At 50.0% G+C, this 22,692-nt stretch overlaps 1 protein-coding gene across 6 annotated transcripts in view; it reads left to right on the forward strand.

Annotated features, from left to right (window-relative positions):
• Window positions 1–22,692, forward strand: part of LOC140392662 (pleckstrin homology domain-containing family G member 5-like) — a 337,052-nt gene that overhangs the window by 257,678 nt on the left and 56,682 nt on the right. The window lies entirely within an intron of this gene.

Below are 22,692 nucleotides of genomic sequence, written 5' to 3' on the forward strand. Positions count from 1 at the left end.
GAGTTCCTGGAGTGGGTTTGAACCCTGTTTCCTGACTCCGAGAGTAGAGTTGTACAGAACCACGAGCTGCCATCTTAGCTAAGGGAGGGGCCACCACTACCGGAATCCACAAATATTTCCCTAGGGCAAAAGGGGAGTGGTGCCAGTGCCAGCACCCACCACCCCGACCCCTTACAAGAGCCTGCCTCCATCTTCACCCACAAAGCCTCCAGCTCCCTGCCCCAAACATGCACCTTCTCAGCATTCGCCGCCCAATAATAGTACAACAAGTTTGGAAGGGCCAGGCCCCCTGACTGTCGCCCTCTTTGAAGCACCATCTTCCTAATCCTCGCTTCCTTACCTGACCATACAAACAACAAAATCAACCATTCATCCTAAGCTTTATTCCATCCCCCTGATGTCATGACTTTGGGAAAATGGGGAGGTGGGGGACAGATCCATTACCTTGGAGTCACTTGTAGCTGCATTTCTCTATGTGGATAATGCTCATTGGTATCCACAGTATCCTCTGCTCTCCGAGCTGCCTCCAAGCAGCTGGGGAAATGCACCAACAGGCATTCCCTAGTACCTCACCTCGCTGATGAGCTAACTGAGGGTCTCATGAGCAAATGGACTAAGGCTCAGAAGGCGGACACCAGCATGAATAATTGCTTTGTTGAATCAAAGTTTACCTCTTGTGTGAAGCCATGATTCTGATCGTGGATTTCCTACAACACTTGCTCTCGCCTTCCCATACCCCTCCTCACACCTTCTCCCTCCTCCCATCCCTTATATTCACTCCCTCACATGCTTCCACTCTCACCTCACTCGCGTCCTGGATCCTCCATCTGCTCTGCTGCCTCACCTGAGGTTGTCTGTCCACTCCGCTCCCTCGCTCTGGGGTCTTCCTTCTGCTCTGCTGCCTCATCTACAGTTCATTGCCTCGTCTGCTGCCAATCTGGAATCAATAAACTCATCCAGACCTGGTGCACAATCCGGCCACTATTCTCTCAGCTCGATGCTTTCTCCCCGCTTGATGCTTTTCCCAGCCTGCAACTGTTTGAAATTTTTCTTTCTTGATATCTTCCCTCCTGCTCTTTGCTTCGCAACCAATCACAGCCTGGATTCACTCTGCATTTGCTCAATTTGAGCCTAAATTTGAGCCTATCAGCTGCAAATGCAGGGAGGAATCAGCCTGTGATTAAATGGGCAACATCACTTCATTGTTCAAATATCAGTCAGGCCAGCTGAATGTTCCAGGTCGGGGTCCCGTGCCTAGGCACAGTGGGCTGGATTCTTCATTCCTGAGACAAAGTGTTGACTCCAGGGCAGGATTTGTGTACTTTCACGACAGGAAAGCTGGCGCCGGACTTGACCGATTCAGCGACCGTTGAGGGGCTAGCACCAGCGCCACGTGGAACACAATCGATTCCAGTGAAAAATGGTGCCTGATTCGCCTGGTCTGTGATTGACACTCAGGAGGCTGACAAGCTGCAGCTGCAAATGCACACTTCACTCCCCACACACACCATCCCAGCCAACAAGATGGCACTGGTTGTGCCACCGGTTGTGCAGGTGCGTGCCCACACAGCTGATGAGTCGGCTGGGGCCAAGAGGGCACTTAGGGGGGGTGGCCTGGGGCGGCTCCCATATGACCTGTGACCCTAAGTGCACAGTGGGCTGCCACAGCTGCATGGCTGCCTTTCTGGCTGCAGCAATGGTGTTCCGAGCCCGTCCCCCCCCAACCCCACAGCCCACGTCCTGGGCAGCCCCCGCTCATCTCCCTGGCCCTGGCAACCCCCCCCCCCCAGCCAGCAGCACGACTGTCAGCAAACTATGGCGATGTTGGACACATTCCGTACTCTCCCTCAGCAGCCACCACGCTGGTTTCACGATATTTAAAAGTATAAGTGAATCGCGCCGTCGGGAACTCTGCCCATCAGAGGCGGAGAATCGCGGAGGCCTCGGAGAATACCGGGTCAGGCCCACTAACGATAGGCAAACAGTGTTTACTGTACAAGCGTTCTGGACCGCATTGACGACACTGTCGAATTGACGAAGATTTGCGATTTGGCGTTGGAGCCTATTCTCTGCCCAATTGCGTTTCCCGATTTTGCCTTCAGTCAATGGAGAATCCCACCCAGTGTATTTCATTGTAAATCGGCTCCTGCATCTGAACCCATTGAGGAAATTGTTTGTTGTGAGGTTTTGGATATCTTCAAACATCATTCTTCATTCTTCCAATCTGGAAAAACCATTTGGGCAGGGAACAACCAATCCAAGCAGGATAAACTGAGCCTAGATTTCTCCATATCTCACTTCCATACCTTTCTCACTCATTGTCAGCACAAACCTGCCCCCATCCCAGATTCAATACCAAATAAATCTCCCTCTGCACTGTCCCACTAAACACCACCTGGGCATGTAAAACATGGGTTAGATACAGAGTAAAGCTCCCTCTACACTGTCCCATCATACATTCCCAGGAACGGTACAGCATGGGGCCAGATACAGAGTAAAGCTCCCTCTACACTGTCCCATCATACATTCCCAGGGACGGTACAGCATGGGGCCAGATACAGTGTAAAGCTCCCTCTACACTGTCCCATCATACATTCCCAGGAACGGTACAGCATGGGGCCGGATACAGAGTAAAGCTCCCTCTACACTGTCCCATCATACATTCCCAGGGACGGTACAGCATGGGGCCAGATACAGTGTAAATCTTCCCCTACACTGTCCCATCATACATTCCCAGGGACGGTACAGCATGGGGCCCGATACAGAATAAAGCTCCCTCTACACTGTCTCACCATACATTCCCAGGGATGGTACAGCATGGGGCCCGATACAGAGTAAAGCTCCCTCTACACTGTCTCATCATACATTCCCAGGGACGGTACAGCATGGGGCCCGATACAGAGTAAAGCTCCCTCTACACTGTCCCATCATACATTCCCAGGGACGGTACAGCATGGGGCCAGATACAGTGTACATCTTCCCCTACACTGTCCCATCATACATTCCCAGGGCCGGTGCAGCATGGGGCCCGATACAGAGTAAAGCTCCCTCTACACTGTCCCATCATACATTCCCAGGGACGGTACAGCATGGGGCCAGATACAGTGTAAATCTTCCCCTACACTGTCCCATCATACATTCCCAGGGCAGGTAAAATGTTGAGTATATGAGCTGAGATATTGGTATAATAAGAAGGGAGGGTGTCACTTCCGGGTCGCGGCGATGTGGAGCTAAGCCGCGCGAGTCGGCATCTCCCGCAGAAACGGACCCGCTGACGGAGCCCCAAAGGACCTGTATAAAAAAATTTTTTTTTAAACCCATGGGGAAGACCGGAGGAAGTCCCCTACAGCCCTGCATGGACCGGACCCGCAGTGAAACGGCGAGGAAAGCGGCCCTGGAGCAGCGGGAGAAGAAAGAAGAAAAAAACAAAATGGCGGCGCCCACGGACAGAGAGGAGATGAAAGAGTTCATCACGTGCTGCTTCGAGGAGCTGCGTAAGGAGATGGTGGCGCCTATACTGGCAATGGTGGAAAAACTTGGAGCAACTCAGAAAGCCCAAGAGGTGAAGATTCAGGAGATCCAGGAAAAAGTGAGTGAGAACGACGACGAGCTCGTGGGCCTGGCGGAGAGAGTGGAGCGGCACGAGGCGCTGCACAGGACGTGGGCGGGAAGACTCGAAGACCTGAAGAACAGATCAAGGAGAAACAACTTGAGGATCCTGGGTCTCCCAGAAGGAATGGAGGGGGCCGATGCTGCGGCATATGTGGGCACAATGACCGGGACGCTGATGGGTGTGGAGGCCCCCCCGAGATTGCTTGAGCTGGATGGGGCGCACCGAGTGCTAGCGAGGAAGCCCAATGCAAAAGAGCCGCCAAGGGCGATGGTGGTGAGATTTCACCGGTTTACGGACAGAGAGAGGGTCCTGAAATGGGCCAAGAAGGAATGGAGCAGCAAGTGGGACAATGCGGAGATCAGAATATACCCGGACTGGAGCGCGGAGGTCGCTAAGCGGAGAGCGGGTTTCAACCGGGCCAAAGCGGTGCTGCATCGGAAAGGAGTGAAATTTGGAATGCTGCAGCCAGCGCGACTGTGGGTTACACATAATGGCCAACACCAGTACTTCGAAACGCCCGAAGAGGCGTGGACCTTTATATTAGCTGAAAAATTGGACTCTAATTGAGGGTTTGTGTGGGAGGGGGGTGTTTGAGGGGTGAAGTATGATGGTTGTTGTACATAGGGGGTCAACCACGCGCAGGAAAGGATATATGGGCTGGGGGAGAGGGACAAGGCCATGACAGGAGCTGCGCCATGGGGGGCAGGGCAGGCTTTGGGAAGCGCGGGGTTGTCTTTCCCGCGCGCGGCAAAACAAAAGGCGGGAAGGGGAACAAAGGAATGTACATTGATTGGGAGATTCCCACACGGGGGGGTTAAAGGGATTATCATAGAATTTACAGTGCAGAAGGAGGCCATTCGGCCCATCAAGTCTGCAACGGCTCTTGGAAAGAGCACCCTACCCAAGGTCAACACTGCCACCCCATTCCCATAACCCAGTAACCCCACCCAACACTAAGGGCAATTTTGGACACTAAGGGCAATTTATCATGGCCAATCCACCTAACCTGCACATCTTTGGACTGTGGGAGGAAACCGGAGCACTCGGAGGAAACCCACGCACACACGGGGAGGATGTGCAGACTCCGCACAGACAGTGACCCAAGCTGGAATCGAACTTGGGACCCTGGAGCTGTGAAGCAATTGTGCTATCCACAGGGATACCGTGATGCCCAGGGATGGCGGGGGAAGCCGGGGTCAGCAGGTGTCAGCTGACTTACGGGAGGGATATGGGGGGAGCAAAAAAGCTAGACGGGGATCTAGCGGGAAGGGGGGGGAGAGGGGGGAAGGGGGGGGGGGGGGGAAGGGTTGCTGCTGCACTGGCCGAAAGAGAACGGGACACAGAAGAGGTGGCTGGGACGGGGGTCCCCCAGCTGGGGGACTGGAGAGTGAGGGCGACGCAGACAAGGGACTGGGCCAGAAAAGGAGATGGCTAGTCGGCGGGGGGGGGGCAATCCGGCTGATAACGTATACGCCCCGAACTGGGATGATGCTGGATTCATGAAGCGCATGTTGGGACGCATTCCGGACCTGGAGGTAGGAGGACTAATAATGGGAGGGGACTTCAATACGGTGCTGGACCCAGCACTGGACCGCTCCAGATCAAGGACGGGAAGGAGGCTGGCGGCGGCCAAGGTACTTAGGGGGTTTATGGATCAGATGGGGGGAGTGGACCCATGGAGGTTTGCAAGACCGCAGGCCAGGGAATTTTCTTTTTTCTCCCACGTGCATAAGGCTTACTCCCGGATAGATTTCTTTGTTCTGGGCAGGGCGCTCATCCCGAGAGTGGGGGGGCCAGAGTATTCGGCCATAGCCGTTTCGGACCATACCCCGCACTGGGTGGAACTGGAGCTGGGAGAGGAGAGGGACCAACGCCCGCTGTGGTGGCTGGATGTGGGACTGCTGGCCGATGAGGTGGTGTGTGGGAAGGTGAGGGCGTGTATTGAATGGTACTTGGAGGCCAACGACAACGGGGAGGTGCGGGTGGGGGTGGTATGGTGGTATCACCGTTGAAGGCGGTGATCAGGGGAGAGCTGATCTCCATCAGGGCTCATAGGGAGAAGACAGAGGGCAGGGAAAGGGAGAGGCTAGTGGGGAAGATCTTGCGGGTGGACAGGAGATACGCAGAGACCCCAGTGGAATGATTACTTGGGGAAAGGCGACGGCTCCAGAAGGAGTTTGACCTGCTGACCACGGGCAAGGCGGAGGCACAGTGGAGGAAGGTGCAAGGGGCGACTTACGAGTACGGGGAAAAGGCTAGTTGGATGCTGGCGCACCAGCTCCGTAAGAGGGTGGCAGCGAGGGAAATAGGGGGAATCAAAGATGGAAGGGGAACCACAGTTCGAAGTGCAACAAAAATAAATAAGGTATTTAAGGACTTCTATGAAGAGCTGTACAGATCCCAGCCCCCAGGGGGGGAAGGGGGGGATGAGGCGATTCCTGGACCAGCTGGGGTTCCCGAGGGTGGAGGAGCAGGAGGCGGTTGGTTTGGGGGCACCAATTGGGTTGGAGGAGCTGAGTAAGGATTTGGGGAGTATGCAGGCGGGGAAGGCCCCGGGGCCAGACGGGTTCCCGGTGGAGTTCTATAGAAAGTATGTGGACCTGTTGGCCCCGCTACTAGTGAGGACCTTCAACGAGGCAAGAGAGGAGGGAACCCTGCCCCAGACAATGTCGGAGGCGACAATCTCCCTGATTCTAAAGCGAGACAAGGATCCACTGCAGGCCGTACAAGGATCGTACAGGCCGATTTCGCTCCTCAATGTGGATGCTAAGCTATTGGCGAAGGTACTGGCCACTAGGATTGAGGACTGTGTCCCGGGGGTGATTCACGAGGACCAAAGGGGATTCGTAAAGGGCAGGCAGTTAAATACCAATGTGCGGCGGCTCTTAAACGTGATAACGATGACATCGGAGGAGGGAGAGGCGGAGATAGTGGCAGCTATGGACGCGGAAAAAGCCTTTGACCGAGTAGAGTGGGAGTACCTCTGGGAGGTATTGCGCAGGTTTGGGTTCGGGGGAGGGTTTATTAGATGGGTTAAGCTCCTTTACAGCGCCCCGGTGGCGAGCGTAGTGACAACCCGGTGGAGGTCGGAGTACTTTCGGCTGTACCGAGGGACGAGACAGGGGTGCCCCCTGTCCCCCCTATTGTTTGCATTGGCGATCGAACCCTTGGCCATATCACTTAGGGAGTCTCAGAAATGGAGGGGGATAGTCCGCGGGGGAGAGGAGCATCGGGTATCGCGAGATGCGGATGACCTGCTGCTATACGTGGCGGACCCAATGGAGGGGATGGTGGAGGTCATGCAGACTCTGAAGGAGTTTGGAGAGTTCTCGGGCTACAAGCTTAATGTAGAGAAGAGTGAGCTTTTTGTATTACAGGCAGGGGACCAAGAAAGAGGGATAGGGGACCTACCGCTGAGGAGGGCGGAGAGGAGTTTTCGGTATCTGGGGATCCAGATAGCCAGAAGTTGGGGGGCCCTACATAAACTGAATTTGACGAGGGTGGTGGAGCAAATGGAGGAGGATTTTAAAAGATGGGACATGCTCCCGCTCTCGCTGGCGGGTAGGGTGCAGTCGGTCAAAATGGTGGTCCTTCCGAGGGTTTTGTTCGTGTTTCAGTGCCTCCCCATCGTGATCACCAAGGGCTTTTTCAAGAGAGTAGGTAGGAGTATTATGGGGTATGTGTGGGCAAATAAGACCCCGAGGGTTAGGAGAGGGTTCTTGGAACGCAACAGGGACCGAGGAGGGTTGGCTTTGCCAAACCTAGAGAATTACTACTGGGCAGCAAATGTGGCGATGATCCATAAGTGGGTTATGGAGGGAGAGGGGGCGGCATGGAAGAGGATGGAGATGGCGTCCTGTAAAGGAACGAGCCTGGGGGCGTTGGTAACGGCACCGCTGCCGCTCTCGCCGACAAAATACACCACAAGCCCGGTGGTGGCAGCAACACTAAAGATCTGGGGCCAGTGGAGAAGACACAGGGGTGCAATGGGTGCATCGGTGTGGTCCCCGATCAGGGGTAACCACCGGTTTGTCCCGGGGAAGATGGACGGGGGGTTCCAAGGCTGGCATCGGGCGGGGATAAGAAGAATGGGGGACCTGTTCATTGACGGGACATTTGCGAGCCTCGGGCACTGGAGGAGAAATTTGAGTTACCCCCGGGAAATGCATTCAGATATATGCAGGTGAGGGCTTTTGTGAGGCGACAGGTGTGGGAATTTCCGTTGCTCCCGGCACAAGAAGTTCAAGATAGGGTGATCTCAGGGGTATGGGTCGGGGAGGGCAAGGTGTCGGAAATATACCAAGAGATGAAAGAAGAGGGGGAAGCGCTAGTAGAAGAACTGAAAGGTAAATGGGAGGAGGAGCTGGGGGAGGAGATTGAGGAAGGGCTATGGGCCGACGCCCTGGGTAGGGTTAATACCGCCTCCTCGTGTGCCAGGCTCAGTCTGATACAATTTAAGGTGGTTCACAGAGCGCATTTGACGAGGGCGAGGCTGAGTAGGTTCTTTGGGGTAGAGGATAGATGTGAAAGATGTTCAGGGAGCCCGGCGAACCATGCCCATATGTTTTGGTCATGCCCGGCATTGATGGGGTTCTGGAGAGGAGTGGTGGGAGTAATATCCCAGGTGGTGAAAGTCCGGGTCAAGCCAAGCTGGGGGCTAGCAATATTTGGAGTAGTGGATGAGCCGGGAGTGCAGGAGGCGAAAGAGGCCGGAATTCTGGCCTTTGCGTCCCTAGTAGCCCGGCGAAGGGCCTTGCTATTGTGGAAGGAGGCGAAGCCCCCCAGCGTGGAGGCCTGGATTAATGACATGGCTGGGTTCATAAAATTGGAGAGAATCAAGTTTTATTTGAGAGGGTCTGCACAGTGGTTTTACAGGCGGTGGCAACCGTTCCTAGAATATCTCGCGGAGCGTTAGAAGAAGGTCGATCAGCAGCAGCAACCCTGGGGGGGGGGGGGGGGGGGGAACGAGAGACTGTTTGAGGGGATGGACGAGCGGGAGATAGCATGGAGGGTGGGGGGAAACGATACGCGCGGCCAAGAGCCAGTGTATAAAGCTATGTAAATATACCATCTTGCCATGTATATAATCTTGCTCAGGGAGAATTTGCGTTATTTTGTTGAGGGGGGGCCGGTTTATTGTTTGTAAGGGGAAAAAATTGTGTTGTTAAAAAACCTTAATAAAATTTTTTTTTTTTTTAAAAGAAGGGAGGGTGAGGTGATGGAAGGATTTGCAAATGTGAGCCAGAATTTTGAAATCAATAATTAAATGGTTGGTTCAATATTTAAATGGTTGGTAAGGTTTTCTGCTGAAGGTGAAAGGACTTAAATAGTTAATTTCAGGTTGAACTGACTCAACTATTGAGGAATTGCTCTGCACCGTCAGTCTCCGGCTGTTCCCTGAACACATATCCAATGCTGGATGATATGTGCAGGGAGCAGTAAGACAGGCCTGGCTGTACAGAGACTGGGAAATTCCACAGGAAGAATCAACAAATGAAGGATCAACAGCCAGCCATTGAGACAAGAGGAGGCAAAGGGGAGAGAGAGAGGAAAGGACAATAACAGCAATGAAGGACAGGAAAGAAAAAACAAGATAGGAAGACACGCAGGCACAGATACACTGGATGATGTTACTCCGCCATCTGTTGTGTCTCATTGAGAGAAAGGACATTTCACTTCTCCATATAATAACTAGGCAAACAGATTATCGGATCATCATAACGTTGAACTTGCTGTCTGAAAATTTCCAACGTTGCAGCAATAATTACACTCCAATGGTACTTCATTGGTTATGAAGCATTTTGGCGTACCTTAAGGTCATTAAAGGCCCTATATAAATGCCCATCTTTCGTTTTACTCAATCAGAATGGACAGACTCTTTCATATACTCTCCCATCTCAATCGAGTTGACATTTTTAGCAACTCCTTGGAGGCACCTCCCACCCATTGTAGCCAATGCGACAAGTTTGTACGCAGCAGTATCGACCAAGGTACCCTGGAAAACGCCCTGCACACCTTTGAAATAATAGATGGGATCATTTATGTCCACCTGAGAAGGAAGATGGAGACTTTGTTTAATGTTTCATCTGAAAGAAGGCACCTTCAATACTTCACTGCTCCTTCAGTCCTGCCCTGAAGTATCAACAACAACTTATATTTATAGAATAGCACGGTCAACACGGTGGCACAATGGTTAGCACTGCTACCTCACGGTGCCGAGGTCCCAGGTTCGATCTTGGCTCTAGGTCACTGTCCATGTGGAGTTTGCACATTCTCCCCGTGTTTGCGTGGGTTTCGCCCCCACAACCCAAAGATGTGCAGAGTAGGTGGATTGGCCACACTAAATTGCCACTTAATTGGAAAAAATGAATTGGGTACTCTAAATTTTTTTTAAAATATATATATATTTAAATGCCGGCACCAATACTACATGCTGTGATTGTGAAGGATGGGTGTGACTTCTTCGTCACAGAACATTCCATTCAGTTAGACCACCTGTACCTTGTGGAAATGTTTGTGCAGAAAAACACCTATGATCACAGGTCCATTACATAACATCATGAAGTTGTGTGGGGAAAAGCAGATGGTGGATCCTGTTGGATTGTTCCCTGAGCAGAATGTCAAAGTCAGTTGGCAGAACTTTCAAAGAATAATAATAATCTTTATTGTCACAAGTAGGCTATATTAACACCGCAATGAAGTTACTGTGAAAAGCCCCTAGTCGCCACATTCCGGCGCCTGTTCGGGTACACAGAGGGAGAATTCAGAATGTCCAAATTACCTAACAGCACATCTTTCGGGACTTGTGGAAGGAAACTGGAGCATCCGGAGGAAACCCACGCAGATACGGGAAGAACATGCAGACTCCACACAGACAGTGACAAAAGCCGGGAATCAAACCTGGGACCCTGGAGCTGTGAAGCACCAAGACATAGCTTGGCTTGCTATGAGAAGGGCCCTTCTCATCAGATCTTTCCTTCACATCCAGAGTCCCACTGCCTCCGCACACTGTCATCAAGACTGTGGTGGGGAAACAACCATTGTCCACTTCATTCTAAAATGAGCCTATGCAAAGCAGATGCAGTAGTTTTTCCTCAAGCAATTCCATCACACAGGAGCTGCTCACAGGGATGCACAACAATATAAAATTAATTTGCTGCTGGAAGACCATCAACTTGGTGGAAGATGCTTTTTGCCCAAATTTTGCCCAAAACTGATATTGAATGAATGTTACAGGCTGGCACATTCCAAGGTTCAGAACCATATGTTGAGACACGCACTAAAGCTTGGGATAGCCACCATGAAGGGTAAATGGATAAAGGTCATTATGTAAGGCCTTCTCACCATTGTACATCGAAGGACTGATGCTCATGCAAAACTCCTCAGACTGTATGCACCAGAAAGTGTTTGGTTTGAAATGTAAATGTACATTGTAAATATAGACTGTACTGGCAAGTATAGTGAGGCACCTCGTGTACACCTCTCAACAATTGAAACTATATTTAAGAAGGGAGATGAATCATGCTGTGTAAGCTATCCAGTTATTTCCCTCTGGTGCATAGAAGGGAAAATCTTGACATGCATTTTCCTGTATCACCTACTTCCCGTTGCTGAGAAAATCCTCTCGGGTACAGTGTGACTTTAGATCTGCCTGAGGACCCTCCAACATGGTGCTTGTTGCCAGGCAAAAAGAATGTTGAGAACAACACCAGGAACTCTTTGTTGCATTCAACGACCTGACCAAAGCACTTGATTGAGTGCATCATGAGGCCCTGTGGATTCTGCTGAAAAGATTTGAACGTTGAACAAACGTCACCACAATCCTGCATTGGCTTCATGATCATGACTGCAACTGTCTTGGGTGGGAGATCTGAAACAGACACCTTGAAAATCTGGACCTGGCTCAAGCCTAAGTGTGATATTCCCCGTATTATTTACAATCTATCGGACAGTGGCTATTCGCCTCAGCAAAGATCATCTGCCCTCTGGTGTCAGTATTAAATACCATCTGGATTGAAAACCTTTTAACCTCAGTTGCCTCCATGTCAAAACCAAACTGACCACTATAAACATATACGATCTGCAGTTTGCATTTGATTGCAGTGCCATTGCTCGTTTTGCACAGATCTGCAAGCCAATCTGATCTTTCCAGTCCTCCATACACAAAACTCGGCCTGTCTTTGAATGTTGACAACACAAAACTCATATATTCACCCACAGCTGGTCAGCTAAATCATCCACTTTCTGCATATGTTAAAGGAGGGACTAAGGCACTTTGCGTACCTTGGCAGCTACCTCTCTCAAAAAGCCATCTTTGACCAGGAGATCCAATACCAGATCAGTTGCAGGGCTCATCCTTGTACAAACTGTAGCAGTGTTTGACAACAAAGATCTCCACAATTCAACAAAAGTCCTTGTGTGCAGAGTAGCTGTCATCACCACATTCCTGTGGTGACCTGGACTGTGTACCAATGATGAAATGAAATGAAATGAAATGAAAACCGCTTATTGTCACAAGTAGGCTTCAAATGAAGTTACTGTGAAAAGCCCCTAGTCGCCACATTCCGGCGCCTGTTCGGGGAGGCTGATGCACAGAGAACCTTGGGAAATTCTATCAACATTGCCTCCGCCGCATAATCCGAATTCAGTGGGAGGACTATCGAACAAACCCTAATGTCCTTCTTCAAGCCAGCACTACAAACATAGGGTGGGATTCTCCGAGCGTCCGTGACGAAAACGCGATCGGCGCAGTGGCGGAGAATGGGAGTTAGACTCGAGATCGGGTCCAACGCCACTCCCGCGATTCTCCAGTCCCCGGAGAATCGCCGCCAATCACGTGCGCACAGTCAACGCAGCGCCGGTCGGGGCCATTGAAAGAGGCCCCGCGGCGATTCACCAAGTGCAGCTGGCCGAGTTCCCGACCGTGTGGTTCTCTCATGGTTCCACCCATTGGGAACTCGGCATGGCGGCTGCGGACTCAGTCTGCGGCCGCCCTGGTGAGGGGGCGGGGGAAGCATTCACGAGAGGGGCCTCCAAGACGGCCCGGCTACCGATCGAGGGCCACCGTTCCACGGGCACGCCCGATCTGGGGGGGACCTATGTTTTCGGTGCCGGTCTGCGGTGTGGGGCGGCCATGTCACACGGGGCGGCCGACGCAGGCCACCGCCATGTGCATTCGCGGACCCCCGACCAGAACTGCAGGGCCCTGTATTGGCAGCCGGAGCTGTGAGGAGCACTCCGGGGCCCTGCTAGCCCCCTGCAAATTGGAGAATCACCCTGGACTTTCCACAGGTAAGCATAAGTCCAGAGTGATTCACGTGCATTTTTCGTGGGCGTGGGGATATAGCCCCATTATTGCAGAATCCCACCCACTGTGTCCAGAGTGTGATTGTTATTGAGTGTGGAACAAGAGTGTGAATGCTACTGAGAGTATAACGGAGTATGGTTTTTATCAAGAGAGTGATTGTTATTGAGAGTGTGATTGCTATCAGGCGTGTGCCAGAATCTGATTGTTAATGAGCCTGTACCAGGCTCAATAACAATCACAGTCTGGTACACACTCAATAACAATCACAGTCTGGTACACACTCAATAACAATCACTCTGGTACACACTCAATAACAATCACAGTCTGGTACACACTCAATAACAATCACACTCTGGTACACACTCAATAACAATCGCACTCTGGTACACACTCAATAACAATCGCACTCTGGTACACACTCAATAACAATCGCACTCTGGTACACACTCAATAACAATCGCACTCTGGTACACACTCAATAACAATCACACTCTGGTACATGTTCAATAACAATCACACTCTGGTACATCCTCAATAACAATCACAGTCTAGTACACACTCAATAACAATCACACTCTGGTACATCCTCAATAACAATCACAGTCTGGTACACACTCAATAACAATCACACTCTGGTACACACTCAATAACAATCGCACTCTGGTACACACTCAATAACAATCGCACTCTGGTACACACTCAATAACAATCGCACTCTGGTACACACTCAATAACAATCACACTCTGGTACATGTTCAATAACAATCACACTCTGGTACATCCTCAATAACAATCACAGTCTAGTACACACTCAATAACAATCACACTCTGGTACATCCTCAATAACAATCACAGTCTGGTACACACTCAATAACAATCACACTCTGGTACACACTCAATAACAATCACACTCTGGTACATGTTCAATAACAATCACACTCTGGTACATCCTCAATAACAATCTCAGTCTGGTACACACTCAATAACAATCACACTCTGGTACATCCTCAATAACAATCACAGTCTGGTACACACTCAATAACAATCACACTCTGGTACATCCTCAATAACAATCACAGTCTGGTACACACTCAATAACAATCACAGTCTGGTACATCCTCAATAACAATCACAGTCTGGTACACACTCAATAACAATCGCACTCTGGTACACACTCAATAACAATCACACTCTGGTACATGTTCAATAACAATCACACTCTGGTACATCCTCAATAACAATCTCAGTCTGGTACACACTCAATAACAATCACACTCTGGTACATCCTCAATAACAATCACAGTCTGGTACACACTCAATAACAATCACACTCTGGTACATCCTCAATAACAATCACAGTCTGGTACACACTCAATAACAATCACAGTCTGGTACACACTCAATAACAATCACACTCTGGTACACACTCAATAACAATCACAGTCTGGTACACACTCAATAATAATCACACTCTGGTACATCCTCAATAACAATCGCACTCTGGTACATGCTCAATTGCAATCACTCTGGTACACACTCAATAACAATCACACTCTGGTACACACTCAATACAATCACTCTAGTACACACTTAATAACAATCACACACTGTACACACCAATAACAATCACACTCTGGTACACACTCAATAACAATCACACTCTGGTACATCCTCAATAGCAAGCACACTCTGGTACACACTCAATAACAATCACAATCTGGTACACGCTCAATAACAATCACACTCTGGTACATCCTCAATAACAATCACACTCTGGTACATCCTCAATAACAATCGCACTCTGATACACACTCAATAACAATCACACTCTGGTACACACTCAATAACAATCACTCTGGTACACACTTAATAACAATCACACACTTGTACACATCAATAACAATCACACTCTGGTACACACTCAATAACAATCACACTCTGGTACATCCTCAATAACAATCACACTCTGGTACATCCTCAATAGCAATCACACCCTGGTACACACTCAATAACAATCACACTCTGGTACACGCTCAATAACAATCGCACTCTGGTACACACTCAATAACAATCGCACTCTGGTACACACTCAATAACAATCACACTCTGGTACACGCTCAATAACAATCGCACTCTGGTACACACTCAATAACAATCGCACTCTGGTACACACTCAGTAACAATCGCACTCTGGTACACACTCAATAACAATCGCACTCTGCTACACACTCAATAACAATCGCACTCTGGTACATCCTCAATAGCAATCACACTCTGGTACACACTCAATAACAATCACACTGGTACACTCCCAATAACAATCACACTCTGGTACATCCTCAATAGCAATCACACTCTGGTACACACTCAATAACAATCGCACTCTGGTACGCACTCAATAACAATCACACTCTGGTACACGCTCAATAACAATCACACTCTGGTACACGCTCAATAACAATCACACTCTTGTACACACTCAATAACAATCACACTCTGGTACACGCTCAATAACAATCACACTCAGGTGCGCACGCAATAACAATCACACTATACTACACGCTCAGTAACAATCATACTCGGGTGCAGAGTCAATAATCACACGCTCACTAACAATCACTCTCTGGTACAGGCTCAGGAACAATCACACTCTGGTACACACTCAATAACAATCACACTCTGGTACACGCTCAACAACAATCACACTCTGGTACACGCTCAATAACAATCACACTCTGGTACACACTCATTAACAATCACACTCTGGTACACACTCAATAACAATCACACTCTGGTACATCCTCAATAACAATCACAGTCTGGTACACACTCTGTAACAATCACAGTCTGGTACATGCTCATTAACAATCACAGTCTGGTACACACTCAATAACAATCACACTCTGGTACACACTCAATAACAATCACTCTGGTACATGCTCAATAACAATCACACTCTGGTACACGCTCAATAACAATCACACTCTGGTACATCCTCAATAACAATCACAGTCTGGTACACACTCAATAACAATCACACTCTGGTACATCCTCAATAACAATCACAGTCTGGTACACACTCAATAACAATCACAGTCTGGTATACACTCAATAACAATCACACTCTGGTACATCCTCAATAACAATCACAGTCTGGTACACACTCAATAACAATCACAGTCTGGTACACACTCTGGTACATCCTCAATAACAATCGCACTCTGATACACACTCAATAACAATCACACTCTGGTACATGCTCAATAGCAATCACTCTGGTACACACTCAATAACAATCACTCTAGTACACACTTAATAACAATCACACACTTGTACACATCAATAACAATCACACTCTGGTACACACTCGATAACAATCACACTCTGGTACATCCTCAATAGCAATCACACTCTGGTACACACTCAATAACAATCACACTCTGGTACATGCTCAATAACAATCACACTCTGGTACACACTCAATAACAATCACACCCTGGTACACACTCAATAACAATCACTCTGGTACACACTCAATAACAATCACTCTGGTACACACTTAATAACAATCACACTCTTGTACGCATCAATAACAATCATACTCTGGTACATGCTCAATAACAATCACACTCTGGTACACACTCAATAACAATCACACTCTGATACACACTCAATAACAATCACAGTCTGGTACACACTCAATAACAATCACAGTCTGGTACACACTCAATAACAATCACAGTCTGGTACACACTCAATAACAATCACAGTCTGGTACACACTCAATAACAATCACAGTCTGATACACACTCAATAACTTTTTTTTTTAATAAATATTTTATTGAAAATTTTTGGTCAACCAACACAGTACATTGTGCATCCTTTACACAACATTATAACAATACAGATAATAATGACCTTTTTTATATAAACAAAACACAACAAATAAATAAATATTAAATAACAAAAATGAAAACTAGCCCTAATTGGCAACTGCCTTGTCACAGGCTATACCCCCCCCCCCCACCCACCCACCCCCATCCCTCCCCCCCCCCCCCCCCCCCAAGTCCTGGGCTGCTGCTGCTGCCTTCTTTTTTCCCCCATCTATCTTTCCGCAAGATATTCGACAAACGGTTGCCACCGCCTGGTGAACCCTTGAGCCGACCCCCTTAGGACGAACTTAATCCGCTCTAGCTTTATGAACCCCGCCATATCATTTATCCAGGTCTCCACCCCCGGGGGCTTGGCTTCTTTCCACATTAGCAATATCCTGCGCCGGGCTACTAGGGACGCAAAGGCCAAAACATCGGCCTCTCTCGCCTCCTGCACTCCCGGCTCTTGTGCAACCCCAAATATAGCCAACCCCCAGCTTGGTTCGACCCGGACTCCTACTACTTTTGAAAGCGCCTTTGTCACCCCCACCCAAAACCCCTGTAGTGCCGGGCATGACCAAAACATATGGGTATGATTCGCTGGGCTTCTCGAGCACCTCGCACACCTATCCTCCACCCCAAAAAATTTACTGAGCCGTGTTCCAGTCATATGTGCCCTGTGTAATACCTTAAACTGAATCAGGCTTAGCCTGGCGCACGAGGACGACGAGTTTACCCTGTTTAGGGCACCTGCCCACAGCCCCTCCTCGATCTCCTCCCCTAGCTCTTCTTCCCATTTCCCTTTTAGTTCGTCCACCATAGTCTCCCCTTCGTCCCTCATTTCCCTATATATATCCAACACCTTACCATCCCCCACCCATTTCTTTGAGATGACTCTGTCCTGCACCTCTTGTGTCGGGAGCTGCGGGAATTCCCTCACCTGTTGCCTCGCAAAAGCCCTCAATTGCATGTACCTGAATGCATTCCCTTGGGGCAACCCATATTTCTCGGTCAGCGCTCCCAGACTTGCGAACTTCCCGTCCACAAATAGATCTTTCAGTTGCGTTATTCCTGCTCTTTGCCACATTCCATATCCCCCATCCATTCCCCCTGGGGCAAACCTATGGTTGTTTCTTATCGGGGACCCCCCCAATGCTCCGGTCTTTCCCCTATGTCGTCTCCACTGTCCCCAAATCTTCAGTGTAGCTACCACCACCGGGCTCGTGGTGTAGTTCCTCGGTGAGAACGGCAATGGGGCTGTCACCATAGCCTGCAGGCTGGTCCCCCTACAGGACGCTCTCTCTAATCTCTTCCACGCCGCTCCCTCCTCCTCTCCCATCCACTTACTCACCATTGAAATATTAGCGGCCCAATAATACTCACTTAGGCTCGGTAATGCCAGCCCCCCCCTATCCCTACTACGCTGTAAGAATCCCTTCCTCACTCTCGGAGTCTTCCCGGCCCAAACAAAACCCATGATGCTCTTTTCTATCCTTTTAAAAAAAGCCTTCGTGATCACCACCGGGAGGCACTGAAACACAAAGAGGAATCTCGGGAGGACCACCATCTTAACCGCCTGCACCCTCCCTGCCATTGACAGTGCTACCATATCCCATCTCTTGAAATCTTCCTCCATCTGTTCCACCAACCGCGTTAAATTTAGCCTGTGCAATGTGCCCCAATTCTTAGCTATCTGGATCCCCAGGTAACGAAAGTCTCTTGTTACCTTCCTCAACGGTAGGTCTTCTATTTCTCTACTCTGCTCCCCTGGATGCACCACAAACAGCTCACTTCCCCATGTTCAATTTATACCCTGAAAAATCCCCAAACTCCCCAAGTATCCGCATTATTTCTGGCATCCCCTCCGCCGGATCCGCCACATATAGTAGCAGATCATCCGCATATAAAGATACCCGGTGTTCTTCTCCTCCCCTAAGTATTCCCCTCCATCTCTTGGAACCTCTCAGCGCTATCGCCAGGGGCTCAATCGCCAGTGCAAACAGTAATGGGGACAGAGGACATCCCTGCCTTGTCCCTCTATGGAGCCGAAAATATGCCGATCCCCGTCCATTCGTGACCACACTCGCCAATGGGGCCCTATACAACAGCTGCACCCATCTAACATACCCCTCTCCAAAACCAAATCTCCTCAACACCTCCCACAGATAATCCCATTCCACTCTATCAAATGCTTTCTCGGCATCCATCAACACTACTATCTCCGTTTCACCCTCTGGTGGGGCCATCATCATTACCCCTAACAGCCTCCGTATATTCGTGTTCAGCTGTCTCCCCTTCACAAACCCAGTTTGGTCCTCGTGAACCACCCCCGGGACACATTCCTCTATTCTCATTGCCATTACCTTGGCCAGGACCTTGGCATCCACTTTTAGGAGGGAAATTGGTCTGTAGGACCCGCATTGTAGCGGATCCTTTTCCTTCTTTAAGAGAAGCGATATCGTTGCTTCAGACATAGTCGGGGGCAGTTGTCCCCTTTCCTTTGCCTCGTTAAAGGTCCTCGTCAGTACCGGGGCGAGCAAGTCCAAATACTTTCTGTAAAATTCAACTGGGAATCCGTCCGGTCCCGGGGCCTTTCCCGTCTGCATGTTCCTAATTCCTTTCACCACTTCTTCTACCGTGATCTGTGCTCCCAGTCCCACCCTTTCCTGCTCTTCCACCTTGGGAATTTCCAGCCGATCCAAAAAATCCATCATTCTCTCCCTCCCATCCGGGGGTTGAGCTTCATACAATTTTTTATAAAATGTCTTGAACACTTCATTCACTCTCTCCGCCCCCCGCTCCATCTCTCTTTCCTCATCCCTCACTCCCCCTATTTCCCTCGCTGCTCCCCTTTTCCTCAATTGGTGTGCCAGCAATCTGCTCGCCTTCTCCCCATATTCATACTGTACACCCTGCGCCTTCCTCCATTGTGCCTCTGCAGTGCCTGTAGTCAGCAAGTCAAATTCCACATGCAGCCTTTGCCTTTCCCTGTACAGTCCCTCCTCCGGTGCTTCCGCATATTGTCTGTCCACCCTCAAAAGTTCTTGCAGCAACCGCTCCCGTTCCTTACTCTCCTGCTTCCCTTTATGTGCCCTTATTGATATCAGCTCCCCCCTAACCACCGCCTTCAACGCCTCCCAGACCACTCCCACCTGAACCTCCCCATTGTCATTGAGTTCCAAGTACTTTTCAATACATCCCCTCACCCTTAGGCACACCCCCTCATCCGCCATTAGTCCCATGTCCATTCTCCAGGGTGGGCGCCCTCCTGTTTCCTCCCCTATCTCCAAGTCTACCCAGTGTGGGGCATGATCCGAAATGGCTATAGCCGTATATTCCGTTCCCCTCACCTTCGGGATCAATGCTCCACCCAACACAAAAAAGTCTATGCGCGAATAGACTTTATGGACATAGGAGAAAAACGAGAACTCCTTACTCCTAGGTCTACTGAATCTCCACGGGTCCACACCTCCCATCTGCTCCATAAAATCCTTAAGCACCTTGGCTGCTGCCGGCCTCCTACCAGTCCTGGACTTCGACCTATCCAGCCTTGGTTCCAACACCGTGTTAAAGTCTCCCCCCATTATCAGCTTTCCCGTCTCTAGGTCTGGGATGCGTCCTAGCATTCGCCTCATAAAGTTGGCATCATCCCAGTTCGGGGCATACACGTTTACCAAAACCACCATCTCTCCCTGTAATTTGCCACTCACCATCACGTATCTGCCCCCGTTATCCACCACTATAGTCTTTGCCTCGAACATTACCCGCTTCCCCACTAATATAGCCACCCCCCTGTTTTTCGCATCCAGCCCCGAATGGAACACCTGCCCCACCCATCCTTTACGCAGCCTAACCTGGTCTATCAGTTTCAGGTGCGTTTCCTGTAACATAACCACATCTGCTTTAAGTTTCTTAAGGTGTGCGAGTACTCGTGCCCTCTTTATCGGCCCGTTGAGCCCTCTCACGTTCCACGTGATCAGCCGAGTTGGGGGGCTTCCCACCCCTCCCCCCCTTGCCGGTTAGCCATCATCTTTTTCCAGCTTCTCACCCAGTTCCCACGCAGCTGTATCTCCCCCAGGCGGTGCCCCCCCGCCCATCCTCTCCCGTACCCACTCCCCCTTTCCCCAGCAGCAGCAACCCAGTAATTCCCCCCTCCCACCCCCCCGCTAGACCCCCCGCTAGCGTAATTACTCCCCCCATGTTGCTCCCAGAAGTCAGCAAACTCTGGCTGACCTCGGCTTCCCCCCGTGACCACGGCTCGCACCGTGCGACGCCCCCTCCTTCCTGCTTCTCTATTCCCGCCATAATTATCATAGCGCGGGAACCAAGCCCGCGCCTCTCCCTCGGCCCCGCCTCCCATGGCCAACGCCCCATCTCCTCTCCCTCCCCACCTCCCCCCATCACCACCTGTGGGAGAAAGAAAAGTTGCCATACCGCAGGATTAGAACATAAAACCCCTCTTCGCCCCCCCCATTCGCCCCACCACTTTGTCCAAACGTTCTTTTTCATAATCCACTCATTCCAGTTTTTCTTCTACAATAAAAGTCCACGCTTCATCCACCGTCTCAAAGTAGTGGTGCCTCCCTTGATATGTGACCCACAGTCTTGCCGGTTGCAGCATTCCAAATTTTATCTTCCTTTTGTGAAGTACCGCCTTGGCCCGATTAAAGCTCGCCCTCCTTCTCGCCACCTCCGCACTCCAGTCTTGATAAACGCGGATCACCGCGTTCTCCCATTTACTGCACCGAGTTTTCTTCGCCCATCTAAGGACCATTTCTCTATCCTTAAAACGGAGGAATCTCACCACTATGGCTCTGGGAGTTTCTCCTGCTCTCGATCCTCGCACCATAACTCGGTACGCTCCCTCCACCTCCAACGGACCCGTCGGGGCCTCCGCTCCCATTAACGAATGCAGCATCGTGCTCACATATGCCCCGACGTCCGCCCCCTCCACACCTTCAGGAAGGCCAAGAATCCTCAGGTTGTTCCTCCTTGCGTTGTTTTCCAGTGCCTCCACCTCTCCACACATCGTTTCTGGTGTGCCTCCTGTATCTCCGACTTCACCACCAGGCCCTGTATATCGTTCTCATTCTCGGCTGCTTTCGCCTTCACGACCCGAAGCTCCTGCTCCTGGGTCTTTTGTTCCTCCTTTAGCCCTTCGATCGCCTGTAGTATCGGGGCCAACAACTCTTTCTTCATTTCCTTTTTTATCTCCTCCACGCAGCATTTCAAGAACTCTTGTTGTTCAGGGCCCCATATGAAACTGCCACCTTCCGACGCCATCTTGGTTTTTGCTTGCCTTCCTTGCCGTTGTTCCAAAGGATCCGCTGCAATCCGGCCACTTTCCTCTCCTTTTTCCATCCATGTCCAGGGGGAACACCCTCCTGGTTTACCGCACGGTGTTTTTAGCCGTTAAAATTGCCGTTGGGGCTCCTATCAAGAGCCCAAAAGTCCGTTTCACAGGGAGCTGCCGAAACGTGCGACTCAGCTGGTCATCGCCGCACCCGGAAGTCACACACTCAATAACAATCACAGTCTGGTACACACTCAATAACAATCACAGTCTGGTACACACTCAATAACAATCACAGTCTGATACACACTCAATAACAACCACAGTCTGGTACACATCAATAACAATCACACTCTGGTACACACTCGATAACAATCACACTCTGGTACATCCTCAATAGCAATCACACTCTGGTACACACTCAATAACAATCACACTCTGGTACACGCTCAATAACAATCACACTCTGGTACACACTCAATAACAATCACACCCTGGTACACACTCAATAACAATCACTCTGGTACACACTCAATAACAATCACTCTGGTACACACTTAATAACAATCACACTCTTGTATGCATCAATAACAATCATACTCTGGTA

Source organism: Scyliorhinus torazame, chromosome 16 (genome assembly GCF_047496885.1).
Source record: "Scyliorhinus torazame isolate Kashiwa2021f chromosome 16, sScyTor2.1, whole genome shotgun sequence".
In the NCBI taxonomy this organism is placed as follows: domain Eukaryota; kingdom Metazoa; phylum Chordata; class Chondrichthyes; order Carcharhiniformes; family Scyliorhinidae; genus Scyliorhinus; species Scyliorhinus torazame.